The sequence below is a fragment of the Malaclemys terrapin genome, chromosome 6, assembly GCF_027887155.1.
Source record: "Malaclemys terrapin pileata isolate rMalTer1 chromosome 6, rMalTer1.hap1, whole genome shotgun sequence".
NCBI classification, from domain to species: domain Eukaryota; kingdom Metazoa; phylum Chordata; order Testudines; family Emydidae; genus Malaclemys; species Malaclemys terrapin.
In genome coordinates, this window is record NC_071510.1 from 100,263,529 (window position 1) to 100,270,024 (window position 6,496).

Below are 6,496 nucleotides of genomic sequence, written 5' to 3' on the forward strand. Positions count from 1 at the left end.
TATGTAGAATTATGCGTAGGTATAATTTTAACATTGTTCTGACTTTGAACACTATCATTTCTTAAAATGACTATAATTGCTAGTCCCTGTCACTAATTGCAAATAAACCATCATCAACAGTGATTTATATAGAAACTATAGGGCTATTTCCTTAGCATCAAGCTATTTAGTCTGCCTAAAGAGGAAGTAAATACATCTGCAATTATTTACTCTGCTTCCAATGAGTAGGAAATATCCAAAACCATCTATTTTTATCAAATAAAAATTGAGCCACAGCGCTATATGGAACAAAGGGCATTGAGTAATTCATTGAAAAGATACAAGAAAAGAAATAATACAAAAGGGAGTCCTTGTAACTATCACACTTTCCTGATTCTTATCGTTTGCTTCCTATTTCTGACTTCTTATTTTGGACTTTGCAGCTTGGCTTCCTTTTGTAGCTTCCCTTTGAATCTTGCTTGTTTCATAGCATTGTGCTTATGGCTTTTTGTAAAGGAAGCCCGAGGAAGGATTGGCTAGTTCTGGAATGCACGGAAAAATATGTTTAGTTTAGGAACTACCCATCAGAAATTAACAATAATGATTTTCATATATCTGAACTGATGATAATACTTAATACTTGTACAAAATGTTACATATCCAAAGTACTGAGTAAACACAATGGGCAAAATGCTTAGGCTTTGACTCACTTTTTACTTGGTCCTTAATGAAGTTAATAGTATAATAGTATAATACCTAAGTAAGGACAGAATAAAAGGCAGAGTAAGGGTCTTCAGCTTTGGGCTAATGAATACCTAGTACTGTGATGCACAGATTAAATTATTTTGTATGGTGAGGGGTCTATTTCCTCTGGTTCCCAATGCCCAATAACAATTGGAACCAATCTTTCAAAGTGGTAGGTATAACTGAAGCACCCACAAAAATGACCAGGTACCTGCCCCACCCCTGAAAACACTGCATTTATTTGAGAAAATGGACATTTGCAAAGGTATTATCTATTCACCTGTATGCACAAGTCCTAAAGTTGCATGTGCACACACACATACAAATGCAGGATGCTCTGTTCAGTACAGAAGGTTGAATGCTAGGTCTCATAACCTCTTTTTTTCAGAAGAGGGTACCAGTTGTATATGTTGGCATTGCTGTGATGTCTGCAAGGTGATATGCATGGCAACGTGTACTGTAAAGTACTAACCATGATGGCTATTTTAATGCATTGGGGGTCTGATCTTGAAAACTCTTCCTCATTTAAATGATATGAGTGCTTCCACTTATGTCAGGCTTGATTCTCTGCTGCTGTAAACTGGCGCAACTTCTTTGACTTCCATTGTGCCAATTTACAACAGAGAATTTGGCCCAGGGTTTGCAAGATTTAGCCTCTAACAACTGGGTGCAGCTCAGTAGGAATGAAACACCTAATGGATTCATCAGATAAAAACAATGAAGCAACCATCACTGCATTTATTTCACTACTTAATCAGTGGACAGTTTGGTAGCTCATAGCCAGTGTATTTTTCCTGTCTTTCTCATTGTTTTCTCCATTGTTTCTTACACACTAGCTCTGTATTTGCTCATATTGTTTTCCTCCATATATGTAATTCTTGATACATTGTTATAATTTATTTTGGCTCCTGACTACAAGTACAGAGTACTGGTTCCATTCTATTCCAAAAAATATTGGCTTGTTGCTATGAGAGTGTGTGGCTTTCTTTTACAATTTCTTTTTCCTTCCACATCTGTGTGTAATTTTTGATTTATCATCTCTCTGAGACATTTTCCTTGAGGAAGCCCAAAAGTGCTAGAAATCTTTCGTCCTTTTAGATACTGTTCAGTGTTTTACATGTGTGACGGGTTGGATCACATAAACCCCCTTGGGAACTGCCAACTGATGTACCAACACTACTTATGTCCCTGCTTTCCCTACCAGCTTGGGACTCCAGCACCCTTTCTTGTTGAGCCAGACATGCCAGTCTGCTCCAACACAGACCTAGAGTCCGAACCACGTACCCCAAAGTTGCAGACTTAGATGAAAACAGCTTGAGAGAAGTGTTCCTGTCTTTAACACTCAGATGCCCAACTCCCAATGGGATCTAAACCCCAAATAAATCCGTTTTACTCATAAACTCATAAAATGTTCACCCTCTATAACACTTATAGAGAGATATGCATAGCTGTTTGCCCCCCCAGGTATTAATACATACTCTGGGTTAATTAATAAGTAAAAAATGGTTTTATTAAATACAGAAAGTAAGATTTAAGTGGTTCCAAGTAACAGCAAACAGAACAAAGTGAATTACCAAGTAAAATAAAATAAAACACGCAAGTCTGAGTCTAATACAGTAGAAAACTGAATACGGATAAAATCTCATCCTCAGAGATGTTTCAATAAGTTTCTTTCACAGACTGGATGCCTTCCTAGTCTGGGCACAATCCTTTCCCCTGGTACAGCCCTTGTTCCAGCTCAGGTGGTAGCTTGAGGATTTCTCATGATGGCTGCCCCCTTTGTTCTGTTCCACCCACTTATATATCTTTTGCATAAGGTGGTAATCCTTTGTCCCTCTGGGTTCCCACCCCTCCTTCTCAATGGAAAAGCACCAGGTTAAAGATGGATTCCAGTTCAGGTGACATTATCACATGTCACTGTAAGACCCCAAGCCTTCATTCCTCCCAGCCTGACTCACAGGAAGGCCTGCCTGCAAACAGAGCCATCCACAGTCAATTGTCCTGGTTGATGGGAGCCATCAAGATTCCAAACCACCATTAATGGCCCACACTTCGTATAATTACAATAGGCCCTCAGAGTTATATTTCATATTTCTAGTTTCAGATACAAGAGTGGTACATTTATACAAATAGGATGACCACACTCAGTAGATTATAAGCTTTGTAATGATACCTTACAAGAGACCTTTTGCATGAAGCATATTTTAGTTACATTATATTCACACCCATCAGCATATTTCATAAATTAATATAGAGTGCAACATCACAACACGAGTACTACCTAAATCTACTTACAAGAAGGACTTTAACAGCATGCTATTGAGGAGTGGTAGCAGCGTATGCACATGCACACATACTTATACCATTCTGCACACTCTTCTACTATTATTTTCTCCCAGAGATGTATATCTTTAAAGATATTGTGGCCTTGTGGATAGAGTTAGGAAACAATACTCAGGATTTTGGGGGACTAGTTCTGGCTCTACCAGTGACTTGGACTATTTACACAATGTCTCTGTGTCTCAATTACCCATCTGTACAATGGCACTAGCAATACCTACAGTATTCACCTCAGAGGGATATTATGTAGTTTAATACATTGGTGTTTGTAAATCACAGCGACATACTCTGATGAAAGGTGCTATATTAATTGGTGTGGCAAGATTTTATAGATTAAAAAGAGAGCATTAGGCACACAGAAAATTAATTCTCTTCCAAGTAATCACAGAGCTCATGACTGTGTGTGGTTAAACTTGTTCTTCATTCCTGGAATGATAACTTGTTCACTGGAGAGTTGTGGGTGTCACATTTGGAATGGGGGGAGAGGTTTGTTTGGGAAGTACTCTAAGGTCTCTCTAGAAAATTTTGCTGAGTTCCTAGAAGGCAGGGGAGCCTTCAAGAAATCCTTCTGCTTTCCTTTGGCAAAACAAGCATTTGCAATATGTCATGATCTCTCCTTTTCTCAAATCAGGGACAGTGTGCCTATTTCCAGTTTGTTTGTTCACCCTAATCTTGCACTTTCCCCCCTCACCTCTCTGGTTGCTAATTTCACTACTCACTTCCCTAATTGAATTCTTCCTTTCCTTTCCTGGGGTGGTTGTGTTGGATTCTGAAGGCCAAATTCTCTACTGTTATCAATTGGTGTAGCTCCATTGCAATCAGTGTAGCTGCACCAATTTACTCTAACAAAGATTTTGGCCCTGATGCTTATGGATTTGCTCTTAAATTAGATGTTTGCAGTCCTGAATCTACTGGTGAGATAGACCTGAGCTAGTGCATTTAAAGAAACATCAACCGGCACTTGTAAATGGAGCTTCTGTTTTGTGTTATTGTGAAACTTATAAGACAGACAAGTCACAATGTGTGCTGTCTGAAACTCTTCAATGCAAGTGTAACCACTTCTTGGGCATGTGATACATATATTCCCGTTATATCATTAAAATGTATTGCTGTCTGTCTAGTTCTTACTGTGTTAAAAATGAACAGCAAAATTCAGATATGAAAAGACCAGGAGCAGAATGTTAAAAGTCTCAGAGCATCATTAGAATTAGAGATAGGAAAAAACATATTATGTCCTCTGTCCCCTGTTCTTGCCAATGTAAGATTGCTCCTTAAAAGGCTGAATGGAGATTTGGATACACACCTCAAAACCAGGTGTATTTTCTTAACATAGCTTAACCTTTGGGTTTTTTTAAAAAATGTACAGAAAATCTTACAAGAACAAGCTTTCCTAAATGATTCCTAGTACTCACTGCTTCTGGTTGAGCCACACATTGTACCATCTTGACATGTTCATGTGTAGTCCTGTTTGGAAGCTGGAAGAGCAAAGATGCACAAAAGTGAAAAATAATGGAAAGAGAAGTTAACCAAATCTTTCTGAGACTCAAAAGAGTGAGGTGAGTTTTGGGTTAAAATTTCTGTGAGGGGGAATGTTCTTATTTTATCTGAATCCGTTTGCACATCCCTGCTCAGGACTGAGATTCATCCACTCCAAGAGCTGTCCTGCACTGTAACAAGACCTATTACTCTTCAGTTTCTCAGTCTCATCTGCCTACTAAGCTGCAACATTCAGCATTTAAAGTTTTTTCTTAAACATTGCAAAGTTACAAAACATCCAGAAATTTGGGCATTGAAACATTCTATTCTATGCTATTTTGTTCCATACTGCACTCATCACTGTAGTATCTGAGTGCCTTAAGCAGGGCCGGCCCACAACATTTTGGCACCTGAGGTGGGGAACTCAAATGACACCCCCATGCCCCCTGGCTTGGCCAAAACTTTGAAAGGTCTTAGTTCTGCCTTCTTCCTGTTCTACTCCTCTCATGGTACTGCTCTGCTACCTACCCCAATAAAGGAGAACTAATAACTTAAAATGCCTTGTTCAAAAATGTTAAGTAACACTTAACTTTCAAATGCTTGAACAGCAAATGTAACTTTTCTTGTCTGCATAGTAAACACTGGCATTTTTATCTGTTTGAATAATCAAAGTGGTGCTTTCCGTGCCTTCTTGGTTGCAAAGATTTGAACTGCTTCCTGAAGGTCCACAGTCTGGGCCAGCTCATGCTCTGTTGAGATGGTTGCAGGCCAACCAGCCTCTCCTGTGTCATTGTGGAGCGGCTGATGTGTTTTTATTAACTTCAGCTTGCAGAAGCTGCATTCTCCACTGGCAACTGTTACAGGAAGTGTTAGAAGTATGCGCAGAGCAAAAAAAGCATTTGGAAAGAGGGTGATCATCTCACTTGTGCACATATATTCCAGAACAGCCTTTGGAGTTGATCCTGCTGAAATGTATCATGAAAGGGCTTTCAGTTCATCACCTAAATCACTCGCATCAATATCGTGCATGTTGTCATGTGTCAACACTGTCTCTAGTGCCCTGCATTGCTGGTATGCAGGGCCGTCCCTAGCTATTCTGGGGCCCTACGCAGTCCCCCGCCCCCCCGCAGGGGTGTGTGTGTGGGCCCCAGGCCTCTACAGTGGGGAGTGGGGGAGCTGGGGTGGGACTGGCTTGGGAGTGTGGGGGGAACCACCCCCCAGCACTCACCGGCAGCATGGCTGGGGCCGTGTCTGCACTTTCCGCCCCTGGTGAGTACAGGCCCGGCCATGCTGCAGTTCTCAGGGAAGTGGGGGTGGGGCGAGGTGGGGACGGGAAGAGGTGGGGGTGGGGCGGGGGCAGAGCAGGGCGGGGGACCTGGGAAAGAGCCGGAGCAGGGGCTGGAGCAGCACGCAGCTGCACAGGGCACCAGGAAATTTGCTGCCCCCAATTTCCTGGTGCCTTATGCAGCTGTGTACTTTGCGTATGGGTAAGGATGGCCCTGCTGGTGTAGGTCTTCTTCAGCTATAGTGAGGAGTTTTAAAATATCATACAACATCCCAAATATACTGCTGTGTTCCTTGAGTTGCATGAAATGTTCTTCAACTGACTGTACTGCACAATCTAGCACCTGGTTAAAGAATTCAACTTTGAATTGTTGTTTGGGGTCTCTTATGGGATTATCCAGTGCCTTGCAATCAAAATGTCTTCTTCTTCAGTAACTCTTGTATTCTTGAATGGGTGGGAAAATAGCTTCAGTGTGCAGTTCCTCTGCCAACTTCTGTGCACTCTTCAGAATGTTTTGAAATCCCTCATCTGACTGTAAGACAGTAGGTATGACTTTGCTTTGTCCTTTGTTCCATTGCTCCAGATATATCAAGGTCAACACCTTGGAGTCTCTTGCTTACAACATTTATTTCGAACAGTATGTCATGCCACAACACTAAGCCACACAGAAAT